The 21070-nt window shown below is 41.8% G+C and overlaps 1 long non-coding RNA gene across 1 annotated transcript; it reads left to right on the top strand.

Annotated features, from left to right (window-relative positions):
- Positions 1–515: 515 nt before the first annotated feature.
- On the top strand, positions 516–17615 carry LOC122685041. Its single transcript, XR_006338230.1, has 4 exons — positions 516–690; positions 13761–13884; positions 14026–14216; positions 15093–17615. It is a non-coding gene; the product is annotated as an uncharacterized LOC122685041 (long non-coding RNA).
- Positions 17616–21070: the final 3455 nt, after the last annotated feature.

The following is a 21070-nucleotide window of genomic DNA, read 5'->3' on the forward strand; positions in this document are numbered from 1 at the left end:
GACCCACGCCGCGCTGGACAGCGGGACCCGGCGTCCCGGACCTTCCTCCCGTCCGCGCGGCCCCGCCGGCTGCCACACCTGCTCGGCCGCTCGCCGCTTCCTCAGCGGCGCTCACACGTGCGCCGGCTCAACCCGGCACCTCAGCCCCGGGACCAGATGCACCGGAGCCCGGCTGCGCGGCTCCCGGAAGGGCGTCACGTCGGCTCCCACCTCCCACCGAAACTCGGCGCGGCAGATCCCCCGCCAGAAATTTCAAACCTACGAAGCCAGAGCGCCCCGAAGCCCCCTACGCGCGCTCCGCACGGCCCCGCCGCGCGGCCACGCCAGCCATGTTTATATAGCCACGCGGAGACCTCGCGCACGCGCACAGGCCGCCACCGCCGCCCCGGGCTTCCCCCGGAATCCGGCCGCGTGATTGGCCGCAGACTGGAATCGCGCTCGTGACGTCACTAGGGACGGCTCCAGAGGGCGTTAGAATCTTCCTCTGAATCCGGAGGAAGGCGGGGCGAGTTGCCAAAAATCCACCACGTGGGAACGGCAGACAGCACTTGGAAAACTGCGGCATCCGCGTTCTGCTATCTCCTTGGTGTCTCTAGTTGCGTGTTCCTTGAAGAGCCAAGATTGTGTTTCCCATAAGCTTCTACTTTTTAAGGAAACGATGTGGAGGACCGATTTCGGAGAGCAGTAACAGTAAGAACTCAGTCACGCTTCCTCAGTGTTTTTCTGCGGGTTTAGCTCCAAAAGCATCGCTAGAATGAGCTTTACGTTTGACACTTCGGGGGAAAAAAAAACAAAACTTAATGTCCCTTTCTTTTTTTTAATGTTTAAGCGTGGCGTATAATTTTAAAATGTGTTTATTTTCGTATAACTAGAGTTGAGCTGACCCAAAAAAAAAATCTTTTCCTTCTCAGAGCTGCTCTACCTGACTCTCTATCACCTCTAAACGTATTTAAATTGTTTATGTGTCTGCTTCAAAACTGGGACAGTGTCTTTTGATTCCTGGTCACATTCTAGTGTTTAGATTTTAAGTGCTGTGTTATTCTTTGAATAAATCAAAAGTGTGTGGTGAATGAATCAATAATACAATCAAATACGGAAAAACTTGCCGCGTAGATCTAATCAGAGAAGATGCCTTGATTTCAGACTGTTGTCCTCATAACTTTGTGTTTTTAGGAACCTGCTCTATACTGAATGAGATTATAAAAGGCATCCTGACTTTTGCAGCTTCCTGTTCTCACCCTCCTAGTCTGTTCCAGAGAACAGGATCTACTTCCAATTCAAACACGTCAGTCGCTGAGTTTGTTCTCTCCCATATCTCAGCCAGTCCAAATCAAGAACCCTTCTTAAGACCCAAATCAATTACACCCTTCCCCATTTTATGAAGGCTTACTTGATCACTTACCTTATAGAAAACTCCAAGTGGAGTTGAAGAGAGAAAAGCAGTTTTATTGAGCACTTCTTGTGTCCTGGTCACAGATACTTATATTTCCTTCTTGCTTTCTTCCTTAAAAAAAAACAAAAACAACTTCAGTTTACTGGCTTAAAAACTGCAAAGGAGTAATTTATCCATGAAGCTGGGAATCTAACCAGTCTGTTTGATCCTAAAGCACATCTCTTCTCACTACTCCGTTAGTGAATCTTATATCCCCCACACACAACTCTTGGCAAAGTACTTTGCCCTGAAAAGGTATTTAGTAAATATTTGCTAAGTAAATGAATTAAATGGAGCCATGCAACATTTTCTGGAGAAGAAATGGCAACCCACTTCAGTATTCTTGTCTGGGAAATCCCATGGGCCGAGGAACCTGGTGGGCTACAGTCCATGGGGTTGGACGAGTCGGCACGACTTAGTGACTAAATGACAACAATGCAACATTTTCAGGGAAGCAAAACCACCTAGTGGATTTGAATCTCAGACCTGCTGTTTCCACGCTGGACAAATTGTTCAGCTGAAGAAAGAAAGGGTCAGAAGTTTGCTCTGAGAACTACCCTTTTCTAAAACTCCATTAAACCCCACCCCCAACTCACATACTGTATTTAGGTATGTAAATAACTTCTATCAAGTTACAAAGAGACCTGACTGAGGAAGTATACTTTCTCTTTAAGGTGACCTTGGACATTTCTCTTTTAATTACATTTGCTTGGTAATTTGCTGTGCTAATGGGAGCTTTAATTTTCTACTTAAAAATTTACTCCTCTTTACCCAGTTCAAGTAACTATAATACTTGTCCTGAATTTGGAGTTTAGCAATAATTGTGTTTATTACATTTCCTTTCTATAGAAATTTATAATAATAAAACAGTACATATAGTGAGGCAAAATGCATTCTATGTAAGAAAAGAAAAATGTAGGGGGAAGATTAAATCTTGATTTTATTAGATATGACTGAGTGACTAACACTTTATTAGATTTAGCTGTTAAAATATTTGTGAAATTAAAGATGTTGAAAATCCTTGTTCATTTGCCTTAGTCCAGTGTACTAATCCCATTCATGAGGGTTCCACCTTCATGATTTAACACCTCCCCAAAGCCCTGGCTTACTAATACCGTCACCTTTGGGCATTAGGATTTCAAGATATGAGTTTTGGGGAGATACAAACATTCAGATCATGTATGTATGTGCTCAGTCACTCAGTTCTGTCCAACTCTTTACCACCCCATGGACTATAGCTTGCCAGACTCCTCTGTCCTTGGAATTCTCTGGGCAAGAATACTGGAGTGGGTTGCCGTTTCCTCCTCCATGTGATCTTTCCAACCCAGGGATCAAACCCATGTCTCTTATGTCTCTTGATTTTGCAAGTGGATTGTTTACCAGTGCACCACCTGGGAATCCCTTGAGTGTGAGTGAGTGTTTAGTCACTCAGTCATGTCCGACTCTGCAACCCATGGACTGCAGCCCTCCAGGCTCCTCTGTCCATGGAATTCTCCAGGCAAGCATACTGTAGTGGGTTGCCTTTTCTTCTCCAGGGGAACTTCCTGACCAATGAATCGAACCCAACTCTCCTGCATTGCAGGCAGATTCTTGACCTGCTGAGCCATCAGGAAAGCCCTTAGCACCTTCTAAATGAGGGATTAAGTCATTTATTGTCCAGATATTCTGCTTATTAACTCAGGTGATAAAACTGAACAAATATAAAATCTATATTCTGAATATTTTACTATTTACATACTGCATGCATGCTTAGTTACTCAGTTATGTCAAACCTTTTGCTATCCTATAGACTGTAGCCTGCCAGGCTCCTCTGTTCATGGGATTTTCCAGGCAAGAATACTGGAGTGGGTTGCCATTTCCTCCTCCAGAGGATCTTCCTAACCCAGGGATCATACCTATGTCTCCTTCATTGGCAGGCAGATTTTTTTTTACCACTGAGCCATCTGGGAGCCCTTTTTAACACACAGACACAAACAATTTAACTAGGTATAGTTATCCCCTGGAGTAGCAAATGGCTACCCAGTCCAGCATTCTTACCTGGAGAATTCCATGGACAGAGTGGCTTGACAAGCTACAGGTTCTTGGGATCACAGAGTCAGACATGACTGGGCGCATACACACTCACACACAGTTACCAAGTAGAAGGTGTCAATTCTTCTTCTTTTTTTTTTTTTAATGTGTCAATTATTCTTATTGGCCATTTGATTTTCCAAGTACCTACAGTCTCCACAAAATGAGTAGAACTTTATTACTCTTTAGGATTTAAATAGGAAACCTTCTTTATTTGTGAAATGAGATCAGCTGAAAAATCTGCCTAAGAAAACAACTATTTGACTAAGATGGCTGTGGCCTCACCTTCAAACTGTGCCAGAAACGACTGTGTGCCTTCAAGTTCTGTACCTTGAGCCTAGTCCAGTATCTGTGTTTTGCATCAGATTGTTTAAATACTTTCTGCAACAGAACACCACTGTATCACTCCTTTCCTCTTAAAGGAATGTGGCTCACTCTCTTTCTGTTTTGGTCTTGCCATATGGCTTGCAGGATCCTGCCCCCCACCCCACCACTCCAAGACCTAACCACTGGACCACGAGGAAATTCCTCAAACTCTTAAAGAGTTTTGACTTCGTGAATAATTTCAATTTTGGGTGGCTTCATTAAAGGTTAATGAAGTCTGAGCCACTTTAAAAAATTTTTAATATTTGAAAGTCAAGGTCCTCGATAAAGTGGATACAGCTGAATGATCCTAATGTAAGAAATCTATTCACACTATGGAATATTAATCAGCATTAAGATATATACTTTTAGAGGTGCATTTATGAAAAAAAAAATGATCATGGCATGTAGTTAAATGAAAAAAAGACGTTAGTGGCAAATAGATGGGGAAACAGTAGCTGACTTTATTTTTCTGGGCTCCAGAATCACTGCAGATGCTGACTGCAGCCACGAAATTAAAAGATGCTTACTCCTTGGAAGGAAAGTCATGGCCAACCTAGATAGCATATTAAGAAGCAGAGACATTACTTTGCCAACAAAGGTCTGTCTAATCAAGGCTATGATTTTTCCAGTAGTCATGTATGGATGTGAAAGTTGGATTATAAAGAAAGCTGAGCGCCGAAGAATTGATGCTTTTGAACTGTGGTGCTGGACTTTTGAGAGTCCCTTGGGCTGCAAGGAGATCCAGCCAGTCCATCCTAAAGGAGATCAGTCCTGGGTGTTCATTGGAAGGACTGATGTTGAAGCTGAAACTCCAATACTTTGGCCACCTGATGCGAAGAGCTGGCTCATTTGGAAAGACCCTGATGCTGGGAAAGATTGAGGGCAGGAGGAGAAGGGGACGACAGAGGGTAAGATGGTTGGATGGCATCACCGACTCAATGGACATGGGTTTGGGTGGAATCCGGGAGTTGGTGATGGACAGGGAGGCCTAGCATGCTGTCGTTCATGGGGTCGCAAAAAGTCTGACACGACTGAGCGACTGAACTGAACTGATACAAAGTATGACTCCATTTTTTTGTAAATTAAAAAATATTTGTAACCAATAAACAGATAGATGCTCAGAAGAAAATCTAGATTATACACCAATCTTGTTAACAGAGGACGTCTCTATTTGGGGATAGTCCAAGTGATCTTTTTTAAAAAAAATTTCTCTTGTATGCTCTAATTTTTTTTAAACAATGAATGAATAGTATTTAAATAATCAAAAATTAACAAACTTTTTCTTAAAATATGTATTCTTAGTAACACTTGAAATCTGTACACAGAGTTAAGTTCTTCCTCATCTCCTGTCCATAATATCCAGGAAACTTCACTGAATTCACAAAGCTGGGCACCTTCCACTGGCCCCACATACAACTACAGGAACTTCCCAGATGTCCCAAACTTTCTCTCAAACCTCATTGGTATGAAAACCAATGCATTTTCATACAGTGGTTCACCTCCCTTTAAAAGCCTTCCCCATCTGAAACATATTCTCCCTGGTCAATTCCAGGCATGAGTAATAGTGCTGTTGGTTATGAGTTCAGTGTTAATGAATCAACAATATATATTAAATAAGGTATCTTTAAATAGAAACATGGGCTTCCCTTGTGACTCAGATGGTAAAGAATCCGCCTGCAATGCGGGAGACCTGGGTTTGATCCCTAAGTTGAGAAGATCCCCTGGAGAAGGGAAAGGCTACCCACTCCAGTATTCTGGCCTGGAGAATTCCATGGACTGTATAGTCCATGGGGTCACAAAGAGTAGGCACTGTTAGTTTTGAGTTCAGTGTTAATGAATCAACAGTATATATTAAATATGCATTGAATAAGATATCTTTAAACATGGGCTTCCCAGGTGGCGCTAGTGGTAAAGAACCTGCTGGCCAATGCAGGAGATGCAAGAGAGGCGGATTCAGTCTCCGAGTTGGGAAGATCGCCTGAAGAAGGGCATGGCAACCCACTCTAGTATTCTTGTCTGGAGAATCCCATGGACAGAGGAGCCTGGGAGTCTGCAGTCCATGGGGTCACAAAGAGTTGCACGCACTGAAGGGACTTAGTATGCACACACGCAGAAACAGAAACACACATGAAACAAGTTAATATATTGACGGGTGGGGGAAGAAAACTAGAGGCTTACAGGAACTTAACTGTGTGTTTCCCCTAGGCACAATTTTTTGAGTATTTGCTAATTCAGTGCTCTGCAACTTAATAGAACATAATCACTACAAATAATGAACTCTATATACACTTTTCCCCTGAACCACTTGAAATTAAGTTGAAGATGCCTCATTACCCCCAAATACTTCAATTTATAGTTCCTAAAAACAAGGATTTATATAACCACCGTACAATTAACAAAATGAGGAAATTTAACATTGATACAACTATTTAGTCAATAAATCTTAAATCAACATATCTTTTTCAATTTTTGCCAATTTCCCAATATTGTTCTTTTATAGCAAGTTTTTTTCTAACCCAGGATTCAATTGAGACTCATTCATTGTGCACAGTTTTATATCTCTTTAGTCCCCTTCAATCTAGAGCAGTTCTTTTGCCTTTCTTTTTCATGATATTGCCATTTTTGAAGAGAACAGGCCATTTATTTTGTAGAGTGCCCTCCGTTGCATTTGTTTATTGTTTCCTCATAAGCAGAGTCAGGTTATGCATTTTGTCTGAAATACTGCATAAGTGATATTATACCCTCTGTGTCATATTAGGAGACACGTTATATTAGTTTGTAATAATATAATAACAATTACTCTGCATATGAAGCACAAGCTGGAATCAAGATTGCCGGAAGAAATATCAATAACCTCAGATATGCAGATGACACCACCCTTATGGCAGAAAGTTAAGAACTAAAAAGCTTCTTGATGAAAGTGAAAGAGGAGAGTGAAAAAGTTGGTTTAAAGCTCAGCATTCAAAAAACTAAGATCATGGCATCTGGTCCCATCACTTCATGGCAAATAGATGGGGAAACTGTGGAAATACTGGCAGACTTTATGTTTCTGGGCTCCAAGATCACTGCAGACGGTGACTGCAGCCATGAAATTAAAAGATGCTTACTCCTTGGAAGGAAAGTTATGACCAACCTAAACAGAATATTAAAAAGCGAGACATTAAAAAAAATAAAAATAAAAGCAGAGACATTACTTTGCCATCAAAGGTCCGTCTAGTCAAAGCTATGGTTTCTCCAGTAGTCATGTATGGATGTGAGAGTTGGACTATAAAGAAAGCTGAGCGCCGAAGAATTGACACTTTTGAACTGTGGTGTTGGGGAAGACTCTTGAGAGTCCCTTGGACTGCAAGGAGATCCAACCAGTCCATCCTAAAGGAGATCAGTCCTGGGTGTTCATTGGAAAGACTGATGGTGACGCTGAAACTCCAGTACTTTGGTCATTTGATGCAAAGAGCTGACTCATTGGAAAAGACCCTGATGCTGGGAGGGATTGGGGGCAGGAGGAGAAGGGGGCAACAGAGGAGGATGAGATGGCTGGATGGCATCACCCACTCGATGGGCATGAGTTTGAGTAAACTCCGGGAGCTGGTGATGGACGGGGAGGCCTAGCATACTGGGATTCATGGGGTCACAAACAGTCGGACACGACTGAGTGACTGAATTGAACTGAACTGAACTGAAATAGGGTAGTAGCAGTGGGCAGATTTGAAATATATGTTGATGGTAAAAATCTGTGGGTGTTAGTGGCAAATTGAGCCAAGTAGCTTAGGGAGTGAAAAGTGTTAAGAGTGACTCTCGGTTTATAGCTTGAGATACTGGGTGGATAGTGATTGCATTCACAGTAATGGGGAAGATTGGAGATGGCAAAGATCAAGAGTTCAAGGAAGATTGAATAGAACTTGAAAGTGAAACCAAAACTAGGTTTTATATTACCTTTCTAGCTGCACTTCATGACACAGTATAGTACTGGATATTATCATGGAAGGAAAGCAAGTACAGTAAAGAGAGAAGAGCCCATATCAAACATCAGCATTTCATGGTAGCATAGGAATAAAAGCCAATAAATTGGAACTGGGGAAGGAGGAGAGAGGCTGGAGAGATAGGGGGGAAAAAACAAAAAGTGTGAAGTCAGGATACCAAGGAGAAAAAAAAAAAGAAAAAAAGAAAAAAGAGTTGAAGTCGAGAACCAAGGGTTGAACTATGTGAAATGCTGAGAGGTCAGATTTCAGTTTGGCTCTTCTAGAAGGAGGCTTGATGAAATCAAGGCTCTTTTGTTGTTGTTCACTGCTATATCCTTAAATATGGGCCAATGGCTGACCCATAGTAGGTGTTTGATAAATATTTTCAACTGAATGAATGGATTTGTAGATCATGTGTTTTTGTAGTCTTATTGCACTGGCTAGATATGACCTCCAAGGGAGTGTCAAGTAATAACAATGATATGCTTCCTAGTCTTGTTCTCGATGTAATATTTCCTCACGTGGTTTGTTTGATGTTTGCCTCTACAAAACAAAAATTTGTGGTTTCCTGCATACTTAAAAATGTTCCATGCCCTCCTCCCACCCACCATATGCCCCTCCCTCTCCCTCAGTGTCCCCAGAATAAAACAGACATGAACTAGACATCCCATCGTGATGTGACCACTGGTTGGCATCACTTCTGGCTACCACCTTCCTTTTCCCACACCTGACTTCTTGTGATGCCAGGCGCCTCTTGCCAGGCAAAGAGGTGGGGGAAGAACTTTCCCAAAGAAGTCTCCTATGACCCTCTCCCCAACAAATATCCCCACATCCTCTTGGTTGATCTTCCTTTAGATTCTCCTGGTATATTCCTTACTTCCCAGTCTCCCCTGTAGACTCTTAAGTTTCTTTCAGAAACTTTACCGTTTAACCTGCCATTTAACCTGCAGTTTCTGCCACAGTATCATGAGTTTTTTGTGGTAGGAAGGAAGGAAGTCAAGATCTCAGTCAAGACTGAGCTTTCACCCACCACCTCTCAGTTTGTTTCCAGGTATCCTTCCCAGAGAATCTTCTCTGCCTTCTAAGTTTCACCAAATTCTTCCTTATATCTTCCATATCATGTCAAGTAATCCCAGCTGATGTATTTCATTTTAATTATATTTTTAACTGGGCTTCCCAGGAGACTCAGGGGTAAAGAATCTGCCTGCCAAGCAGGAGGTGAGGGTTTTGATCCCTGGGCGGGGAAGATCCCATGGAGAAGGGAATGGCAACCCACTCCAGTATTTTGCCTGGGAAATCCCATGGACAGAGAAGGCTGGCAGGCTACAGTCCGAGGGGCTGCAAAGAATTGGACACAGCTGAGTGACTAAACCACCACTACCACATTGTTAACTGTTAAGGGGTGATCTCTTTTTAAATTTTTTTTAAAGAAACTTCTGATTGAGAAAAAAAGGTTTCAAGTTTTCAAGACTTAAACATTGTCAGCCTCACCTACAGCTTTATATACATTAGACCTGGGTTTAAATTCAGATATGCAATGTGCATTAGTATGGCAAAACACTGAGAAGGGACTTCCCTGGTGGTCCAGTGGTTAAGAATCCACCTGCCCATGCAGGGGCCATGGGTTCGATTCCTCGTCAGGGAAGATTCCACATGCTGGGTGCAGCTAAGCCTGTGCACCACAACTACTAAAGCCCACGTGCCCTGGAGCCTGGGCTCCCCAACAAGAAAATTCATCACAATGAGAAGCCCACGCATCACAGCAAGAGAGTAGCTGCAGCAGCAGCAAAGACCAAGCACAGTCATAAAAATAAATAAATATTGGAAAAAAAACACCCAAAACACTGAGAAGACTTGAAATAAAGCAGCTGTTTTCAAACATTTTTATCTCAGGAAACATTTAAACTATTAAAACTTTTTGAGGACCCCTAAAACCTTTTCTCTGTGTGGATTATATCTGTCAATATTTACCATGTTAGAAATTAAAATGGAGAAAATTATGTTATTTATTTATGGGTCCATTTAAAAACACCATAAAAGCCTTATTACATGTTATATTAGCCAGGGTCCATTCAGAGGACAGCTATTACTCAGCTAATTGAAGAGGGAAAATGTAAAGAATTTTTAACTTCTGGAAGGTGGTTTACTGCTGAAAGAAGCAGAACTCTTAGCAGTGATCCCCAGCGTTTTTGGCACCAGGGACCAGATTTGTGGAAGACAGTTTTTCCATGGACGAGGGGTAGGAGGGATGGTTTCCAGATGATTCAGGGCATTATATTTATTAATAGTGCCCTTTATTATTACATCAGCGCCACCTCAGATCATCAGGCATTAGGTTCATAGAGGTTGGGGACCTGTGCTCTAAGGCATCCTCAGAGTAGCAGGTGCAGAAGAAGCATCTACTTCCTCCAGCTAGAGGAAGAGTGGACTCTGAAAGACCCAGAGATTACCAGAGGAGACTCCCCGTGGCTGAGATTCAGAACTCTTCAAAGAGGGCATGGAGCACACGGCCTGGCAGTGATGGAGAAACTTGCCAGAGGAAAAGGGCCACCGCGGATCTGGGAGTGTGTGTGCGCTCAGTCGTGTCTGACTCTCTGCGGCCCCAAGGACTGTAGCCCACCAGGCTCCTCTGTCCGTGGGGTTCTCCAGGCTAGAGTACTGAAGTGAGTTGCCGGTTCCTCCTCCGGGGGATCTTCCCGACCCAGGGATGGAACCTGCCTCTCCTGCACTGGCAGGCGGATTCTCTACACCTGGGAAGCTCACCGGAATCCACAAGCCTGTTGCTGTGGCTCTGCAGTGTGTCTTCGGCGCCCTCTATTGGCGAAGTCTGGCATTTCATAGCTGGCAAAGGAGAGATGTTTCCAGAGACCAGCTCTACTGTCATGAAAAGGGGCAAAAAAAGCTGGATGTGTAAGAGGCAAGAAATTGATGATTATCACCAATTACCATCAACATTTGATATTTCATAAATATTTTAAATGAAAAACAAGTATAGTTTTCTTAGCCAGAGATGCTCACACTAAAGTGGAAGGTACAAGTATGAAACACTTATTAGACAGTATGAGACAGATGCCAACAAAAACTCACAGAGGTCGGGCTTCTAACCAGCCTGAGGAAAGGCTTCTTGGACCTGGGGTGAGTCATAAGAAATTTCCAGAGTCAGCTCCCATCTATGAAAAGGAGAAGGAAAGAAGTTTTGAGGAAGCATGTGGGTACTCCCCCACCTCAGTCATACATGCAGCCCCTCGAAAGAGAACTGCTTCACTGATACAAAGGTCATCACAGGGTGGAACCACTTGGCCACTGGCCACTCCTGGCTGGACAAGCAACAGGAAGCTGGCCCAAAGGCAGCCATCCTACCCAGGCCAGATGCAAAAAATATCAGCTGGTGCAAACACATTTACTCATGCAGAATTGCTGTTGGGAGCCTGAAAAGAGAAGAGAAGTTAACTATGGGAGCTGAAGCTACACGATCATAATGGAAAGAGAGGCGAGATGGGCCATAATGCATATGTATAAGCCAGAAGGTTATAAAGGAAAAGAAGCCATGAGTTAGCATAAGCAGTGCGTTAAAGAAAGAAAACGAGGCTGAGAAAGTCAGACAGCAGAGAGAGAACAGATGTGCTGAAAGGAAGTGATCGTATTCCTGCTTCAATGTTAGAATTAAGATCCAAAAGTTCCTGACGCTGAGATTTCTAGCAGTGCCGTCCCTACAAGGCAAAATGGTGCTCTTTTTCCCAGTTTTATATTTCCCAGCAAGAGTCTTTTTTTTCCTTGAATCCTTGCTGGAGTCAATCTTTGTTTCTTTTAGCCGAAAGATCTTAACTGAAGTGGGCATACAGAACACATGACACTGTCAGCAGATTCCAAATACCATGTCTGAAAAAAGATGGCCTTCAATTGTCCTTGAATTCCTAGTGGAGGTGGGCCAGCCTCATATATGTAACCCACTCACATGCTATATGCATTTGGAAGACAGAATGATAACTTACCAAACACATCATTTGGAGAACTTTTCAAAACTTCTTTCCTATAACTTTATGCCATTGTCAACAAATATGATATTATACTAAAATAAGCAAAAAACAATCTCATCTTAGCCAGCGATTTTAAGTAAGAAACATGGAGACAAGTGGTATCTGATTTGGGGGTTTTACATTGTGATATAAGTAAATGGCTGTCTAATATTCATCCATTTAGTATGTGTTAACTACCTACTGTAAGCTCAGACTGTTCTTGGCACTGGCCATACACTAATGAATAAAATAGACATGGAACTTACAATTTGGATGGGGGACAGTCAGTAAACACAAACATATTTCAGGTGTTAGGTCTGGGGGTAGCGGGAGTCCTGTCTTATAAATGACAATCAGAGACAACCTGCCCATTCAGTGACATTTGTGCACAAATGGAAGTACAGGCGCAAGCCGGGCTTCCCCGCTGGCTCAGCGGTAAAGAATCTGCCTGCAATGTGGGAGTCACAGGAGATGCAGGTTCGATCCCTGGGTCAGGAAGATCCCCTGGAGAAGGGAACGGCAACCCACTCTAGTATTCTTGCCTGGAGAGTCCCATGAACAGAGGAGCCTGGTGGGCTACAGTCCGCGGGGTCTGAAACGGTTGGATAGGGCTGAAGTGACTTAGCATGCACACCCCGGAGCAAGCCTTGCCCACGGAGCATGTGGGGAGAGTACTCCAGGCTGAGGACGGTCAGCTCCAAAGCTCTGAGACAGCTTCTTGTTTATGAGGAACAGCAGGGAGGCCAGTGTGGCTTGAGGTGAATGAGGGATGGTAGGAATGGCAAGAGGTGAAGCAAATAGGTATGGGGAGGGTGAGGGGTGGCAGGTCTCATAGACCAGAGTAAGGCTCCATGTAGGTAGATGTCTCCTAAATCCTGAGGTAATCAGGCATAGTAAGTACTTAGGTGATGCCAGTGCGTCTAGGCATCATCTGGGGACTTGACAGAAAAGACCTACCTCAGACTGATTGAGTCAGAACCTGTGTTTTCACAAGATCCTAAATTTATAAATTCATTAAAGTATGAGAAATACTTGTTAGTTTACGTTAGTTAACAAAGACTCTTTGCAGCCCCAAGGACCACGGTCTTCCAGGCTCCTCTATGGGATTTCCCAGGCAAGAATACTGGAGTGGGTTACCGTTCCCTTCTTCAGGGGATCTTTCCAATCCAGGGATCGAACCTGTATCTTCTCTTTGGCAGGTGGGTTCTTTAGCTCTGAGCCACCTGGGTGGTCTTTAATGAAAACAGAAACCATGATTAGTGCTTGAATTTTCAATGTAGGGTGAAATTTTCTACTTCTGCAAAAAAAAAAAAATCACCAGGATTTGGATAGAGATCGCATTGCCTCTGTAGATGGCTTTGGGTACTGTTGACATCTTAACAATATTAAGTCTTCCAGTCTATGAACACAAGGTGTCTCTCCATTTATTTGTGTGTTATTTCTTTCAGCAGTGCTTTGCAGTTTTCAGTACACAAATCTTTTCCCTCCTTGGTTAAGTTTATTCCTCAGTATTATATTCTTTCTGATGCTATTGTAAATGGAACTTGTTAATTTTCTTTTTGAATTGTTCATTGTCAGTGTATAAAATGCATCTAACTTGGGACTTCCCTCGTGGTCCAGTGGAAGACTTCACCTTCCAATGCAGGGAGTGCAGGTTCAATCTCTAGTTAGGGAGCTAAGATCTCACATACTTGGAAGCCAAACATCAAGCAGAAGCAATATTGTAACAGATTGGATAAAAACTTTAAAAATGGTCCACGTCACAAAAAAAAAAATCTTTAAGAAAATGCATCTGGGTTTATTTATTTTTTTTATCCTGCGTCTTTGTTTTCCACTCTGAAGATTACATTTTAAAAATGTTAGAACTAATAAACATCTGGCAACAAAATTGATATTATGTCTTCTTTTCCAACATAGATGCCTTTTAATTCTTTTTCTTGGCCAGTTGTTCAGACTAGAACTGTCCTATATATTGGTGAATAGAAGTGGTGAAAGTGGGCAGCCTTGTCTTATTCCTGATCTTAAAGGAAAAGCTTTTTCGGTGAGTATGATGTTAGCTTTGGGTCCTTTAAAAACATCCTTTATCATGTTGAAGAAGTTCTCTTCTGTTTCTAGTATACCAATTTGTTTGTTTGTTTTTTTAATTACAATTGATACTCCAAATTCTTTCCCCATTTGCTAGGTTAAATCTAGATGGACACAGAAGTCTTGGGAGTGTTTGAAAATGGCATGTTGAAGATGCCAGAGCCACAAAATGGGAAGAATCATGGTTCCTAGATTTTTGCTTGGAGGATTGCAAGCAGCAATGGGATTTGTTATCGAGAAACTTCTGTGTGTGGTCATCTACTGTAGCAGCTAGCATTGTTTTAACATGTAAGCAAAACATAATTTCCCAAATATAGTAAAAGCTCATACAAATTGATGTGGAAAAAGCCAAGACTTATTGGAAAAATTAGGCAAAGGATATGAAGGATCAATGAAAGGAAAATTCAAAGGCTTTTTTGCTGTCTAGTCGCTAAGTTGTGTTTTACTCTATTGCGACCCCATGGACTATAGCCCACAGGCTCCTCTGTCCGTGGGATTTCCCAGGCAAGAATACTGGAGGGGGTTGCCATTTCCTTCTCCAGGGGAGATTCCTGATCCAGGGATCCAACCTATGGTCTCCTGCATTGTGGTACAATTCTTTACCGTGGAGCCAGCAGGGGAAGCCCTCAAAAGGCATTTAGACAAACATAAAGATGTTCTCCCTTGGAGGAGGAAATGGAAACCCACTCCAGGACTCTTGCCTGGAGAATTCCAAGGACAGAGGAGCCTGGCAGGCTACAGTCCATGGGATCGCAGAGTCGGACATGACTGTGCGGCTAAACTTTCAACTTTTCAAAGATGTTCTACATCATTCATAAGAGAAATGCGAATCAAAATTATTTGGGGAAATTTTTAAAAACAAAAAGTAAATAGATATTGAGATTCACCTATTTCTGGGCAAAAAAGTTGGACGTACCATTGTTATCAGTTTGAGTTCAGTTAGAGAGGCAAAATCACTGTGATAACGAGTAAGCAATTTTCTAGAGGAAGTAGACCTCACACAGTTGTGGGAGTTGAGGGAGAGGTCTGTGCAAGGCTGCTGCCTCTGTAGTCAGCTCATTCTGGAAGTCAGGAAGATAAGCTGGATGTGAAATGGGGAGGATGAGATCAAGCTGTAACCCACTAGGACAAAAAGTGCCCTCATGTATCTTTCACCATCTGCAGGCTTGATGCTGCTGGTGACCTGCAGGAAAGCTGGGGTCCTTTGCCATCAAGCTGCAAGCAAAGAATCCGTGAGCGAAGAATGTGAAGGAGGAGATTTGGCAGGATCTGGAGGAGCTAAGTAGCTGTGAGCCTGGATGCCTCCCCGCACCAGTAAAGTGAGCCAGCAAACCAGCATCCCGTGCAAGCTGCTCTAGTACCAGTGCCCTACTCTGAGCTCCTTCTCTTCTGCCTTCAAATACTGTGCAAATTTCCCTACAGGAAAGAAAAATTGGGGAAGTCATTCCAAGGTCAGCTGAGTTGACACCATACAAAGCCAGTGCAACTAACAATGGGAAAGTTATAGTAGGGGGACCCTCTCTCACTGTTAGGAGAAACACACATTTGTATAACTGTGTACAATACTTTTATCCCTGCAATTCTAATTCTAGTGATTTACCCTGAAAATATACGTCTCATGTGGGGAATGACAAACCTAAGTTCATTCTTTGCAACATTATTTGCAATAGCAGCACCATGAACAGTAAGGTTCATCAGTAGAAGATTGGTTAAGAACCTTAACTTTACATCTGTATATTGGAAAGAATGTTCTTCTCATGGGAAGACATCAAAGACATGTAAGTGAAAAAAGTCAAAATACAGAACAGTATCTACAGTGTGATACCATTTTCACTGAAAGAGGTATTCATGTTTGTATATGTACAGAATATCAATAGAAGTAAACTGAAAATATCAATGGGAACACACTGATAATGTGGTTTGCCTCCAGGAAGAGAAACTCTGTTCTGGGGGACAAAAATTGGATGGACTATACTGTATTTGACTATACAGTTTTTTAAAAAATTATGTATCATGTGAAAAGTGAAAGTCACTCAGTTGTGTCCGACTCTTTGCGACCCCATGGACTATACAGTCCATGGAATTCTCCAGGCCAGAATACTGGAGTGGGTAGCCTTTCCCTTCTCCAGGGGATCTTCCCAACTTAGGGATTGAACCCATTTCCCCCACATTGCAGATGGATTCTTTACTAGCTGAGCCACACATATATTAGTTATTAAAAGTAAGAGTTAATAGTATAAACATTTTCAATGAGACTATTACATGCACTTCTTATGTTGTTTATTTCTGATACACGCCTCCTGAAAGAAAATCTTGTTATCTCTTTTCTCCACTTTATGTAAAGCACAATGTATGTTTATAACTGTCTATTAAAAATACAGTGAAAAGCCTTCTTTTAATTTTTAATTAGATGAGACATTCTTATGACCTGATCAATAACCACTGAAAATGTATGTGGAATCATGATAAATTGTTTAATTTCTGTCTAAAGGAATCTTAATACATAATTTATATATATATTCCATTAAATTACATACAGCATGGGGATACTTGGAATGAAGACCCTCTAAGGAAATATGAAATATGAGATTTTTTTTCAAACTTAAGAGAGTATTTATTTCAATCACATCCTTTTCCAAAGAACAAGTAGAAATTTACTAGGGGGCTTCCCTGGCGGCTCAGATGGTAAAGAATCTGCAATGCGGGAGAACTGGGGTTTGATCCCTGGGTTGGGAAGATCTCCTGAAGTAGGGCATGGTTACCCACTCAAGGATTCTTGCCTGGAAAAACTCAAGGACAGAGGAGCCTGGAAGGTTACAGTTCATGGGGTTGCAAAGAGACACGACTGAGTGACTAACACTTTCAAATGTCTTTTGAAACTTACTGTGCAAACTACAGATCTGCTCATAAGAGAATTAGTCATGATTTCACTTCAGATGATGGTGACCTTGTCCTGTCTTTCATTACTTCACTCTCTTGATCATCTTCCTCAAGATAACCAGGAATGAGGGTGAAAGAAATTTTTAGAGAGGATTAAGTTCTAACCTTAGTAAAGAAGCCAAGTTGTCTCTGGAATACTGTAATCAACTCTTATTCCATCCGCTATTCAAGAAATAAAGAAATATGATGTATCAAATACAGTTGAAGCCCTTTGTGTTCCCTTCTCTTCCAACCCTACTGATTTTGCTTTTTATTTTTACTACAGATGAATATACAGACAACACAATATGTTATAGTTATTCATGCTTTCCATTTTTTCTTAAACAGTGTGCTTCTGTTTAAGTATGTGTGTTTAAAGGCAAGGTATGCATGTTTAAACTTCCTTAAACTTTTTCTGCATCGAATGTTCTTTGGATTTACAATTGTGAGACACATAATAAGTATAGGTAGTTGACGTTCACAGTTCAGAGAATAATGAATTGAACACACACATTCTCTCCACCAAGCTTTGCAAAAGCCTCACCATTGTGTATTCCTCTCCCGGGCTCCCAACAGAAGGACTCACTGTCTTATCTTTCGCAACAACTCTTCCCTTGCTTTTCTTCAGTTTTACCTGGCTGTGTCTGTTGAACACTATCTTTAGTTTTGTAGCTCTTTAAGCTTTCTATAAACAGTCCATTCTGTGTACTCTGTCACAACTGGCTTTAGTGTTTGCTCTGGAGACACATCCTTGTTGATACATGTAATGGTAATGCCTTCTTTTCCCTGCTGTATGGTATGCTCCTGTATGAATAAATCATGATTTATTCAGTCCTTCTCCTGTTGATGAGTCTTAGGTTATTTCTAATTTTTTTTCTATCACAAGCAATGCCTTTGCCGGTGATTGTCTTTATGCACATATAGTGGAGTTTTCTGTAGGCTGCATATTTCAGAGTAGAATTACTGGCTGAAGGACACATGCCTCTTTGACTTTCTAGATCTCACCACCTTGCTCCCCAAAGCAGGTGTAGTAGTCCAAAGTCCAGGAGCAGTATACTGGAGTTTCTTGGGCTCTAAATGCTCACTGACATTTTATACGGTGTTAGATTTTGCCAGCTTGATGATGGCTGTGAAATAGTGTCTCATCACAGCTACAATATGTATTTACTGGATTAGGGTAGAGTTTCATTTAATAAGCTCCTCATGAAGAGAAAATCGTTCAGGTGTCCTCTTCTGTGAAACGTCTGTTTAAATGGTCCATTTTTCTGTTGCATGGTGTTCTTTATTCCTTTGAACCAGTCCTGTATAAACTCCAGATACACACCTTTTATCAGTTACATGTTAGGAACATCTTCCCCCATGGGGCCAGTCTTTTCACATTCTTTTTTTATTTGCTTTTTAATTGAAGGATAATTGCTTTACAGACTTTTATTGTTTTCTGTCAAACCTCAACATGAATCATAGTTACACACATATACCCCCTCCCTTTTGAGCCTCCCTCTCATGTCCCTCCCTCCCCATCCCGCCCCTCTAGGTTGATACAGGGCCCCTGTTTGAGTTTCCTGAGACATACAGCAAATGCCTGTTGGCTATCTATTTTACATATGGTAATGTAAGTTTCCATGTTACTCTTTCCATACATCTCACCCTCTCCTCCCCTCTCTCCATGTCCACAAATCTATTCTTTATGTCTATTTTGCCATTGCTGCCCTGTAAATAATTTTTTCAGTATAATTTTTCTACATTCCATGTATATGCATTAGAATACAACATTTACCTTTCTCTTTCTGACTTCACTCTGTATATATACTAGGCTCTAGGTTCATCCACCTCATTAGAACTGACTCAACGCATTCCTTTTTATGGCTGAGTAATATTCCATTGTATATATGTACCACAACTTCTTTATCCATTCATCTGTTGATGGAAATCTAGGTTGCTCCCATGTTCTGGCTATTGTAAATAGTGCTGCAATGAACAATGGGATACATGTGTCTTTTTCAATTTTGGTTTCCCCAGGGTATATGCCTAGGAGTGGGATTTCTGGGACATATGGTGGCTTTATTCCTAGTATTTTAAGGTTTTTATCTTATATATTTTTATTTTTTTAATTTATTTTATTCCTAGTTTTCCACGTTCTTTATGGTATCTTTTGATATAGAGAAGCTTACATTTTCAGGTAGTTGAATTATCCATCTCTTAAGTGTTTCAAACCTTTTTCTGGTTTTGGCCTCAGGGATTTCCCTTTCTTCCGGTGAGTTCAGTTCTGCATTTAAAGGGCATATACTTAGATTCATTAGATTTTATCCAGTGTTTGTTTCTTTGCCTGTAGTGAGAGAGTTTTTTCAGACTACCTAGTTAATGATAACCTAACGATGGAAAGAGAAGTTGTCTAGCTGATCCCGAGAACCAAATGTTTGTGATCATCTCAGTTTGAGGATACAAGGGAGAAAAAGCACAAAGTGACTGCATATTGCATTTTTCCAACAAAAGAAAACTGACATTTTAAATAGCAATAATGTTTGAGTATATTCTGGTTAAAGTTAATCGCTCAGTCATGTCCCTTTGCAGCTCCCTGGACTGTAGACCATCAGGGTCTTCTGTCCATAGGATTCTCCAGGCAAGAACACTGGAGTGGTTTGCCATTTCCTCCTCCAGGAAATCTTCCCGACCCAGGGCTTGAACCTGGGTCTCCAGTGTCTCCTGCACTGCAAAATTTTTACCCACTGAGCCAGGGGGAAGCCCCATATTTTGGTTAAAACTTCACATTAAAAAAAAAAAAGATATATGTATAAATCAGCAAAACCAGACCAAAACAATACTTCGATTTCCAAAGTAAAACAAAGCAATCAAGTCAAAAACAATCTGATGCTCATGCCAGTTACAGGCGGAATAAAGCCAATGAGATATAAAAGCTTTCGCCTCTTATGATACAGCCTTGTGAGGAAGACTGGGGAGAAATGTGTCTTTGGGTATAAACCACACAGTGTGTCTCATTAGAGGTAAGAGAATTCAGTGAGTTAATGTTTTCAAGGAACTCAAGACAGTGTCTGGCATGTAGTAAACAGTGCGTGAGTGGTGGTTTAGTAAAAGTAAGGGGTGGAATTACAACAGATCATTAGGATGATGTGTCCCCATTCCTCCCCTCACCCCACACCTAGGAAGCATGGGACCCCCACAGCTGAGGTATGGTTCAGAACAGAGTAATTAACATTGTACTGTATCCATGTACAGCCAAACACACCCAGAGGTAGAAAAGGCCCTGTCCTCAGATTAGAGGTGGAAATTGGGAGAGGAAGGTATCTTCTCTTTTTTGTTGATTAACAAAAAATACGTCTTATTTCCTTTAAGGTCTAGTGTTGTGTGTTTTACTAGGGTGTGTTTTACTAAGACTTAAATGTTATTCCAGAAACTACTAGCAACATACTCCATACTCCCTATTAAATCCACAGATTTAAGCGAAATAGACTTTGCATTATTCATATAACTCATAAGAATGGGCTCAATTATTTGGTACTGTGACCTCTTCAAGACAAGGACCATATCTTTTTAATTCTCGATAGCTCAGCTGGTAAAGAATCCGCCTACAATGCAAGAGACCTGAGTTTGATCCCTGGGTCGGGAAGATCCACTGGAAAAGGGATGGGCTACCCACTCCAGTGTTCCTGGGCTTCCCTTGTGGCTCAGCTGGTAAAGAATCTGCCTGCAATGCAGGAAACATGTGTTCAATCCCTGAGTTGGGAAGATGCCCTGAGAAGGGAAAGGCTGCCCACTCCAGTATCCTGGCCTAGAGAATTTCATGGACTGTACAGTCCATGAGGTCACAAAGAGTTGGACACGACTGAGCAACTTTGACTTTCACTTAGCATGAAGAGAATGTTTGGTGAGGATGAGCAGTAGGTGAATGCACTTTCATGAGATCGCTTCCCAGGGCCATGTGTGGGCTAGCAACACATCCCTCTCTTTCTGGAGGTCCCCCCATTTTGACTTAACCAGGGTCTGAATCCACTTTCAGGGACCATACATGCAATACGTTGACATATTCAACAATTATGTGGTGCCTTCCCATCACTCTATGTTCAACAAGGGCAAAAGACATTAGGGAAGACATACAGATGACCAACAGGCACATGAAAAGATGCTCAAAATCACTAATCATCTGTGCTGTGCTAAGTCATTCAGTTGTGTCTGACTCTCTGTGACCCGCCAGGCTCCTCTGTCCA

This window comes from Cervus elaphus, chromosome 27 (genome assembly GCF_910594005.1).
Source record: "Cervus elaphus chromosome 27, mCerEla1.1, whole genome shotgun sequence".
Classification (NCBI taxonomy): Eukaryota; Metazoa; Chordata; class Mammalia; order Artiodactyla; family Cervidae; genus Cervus; species Cervus elaphus.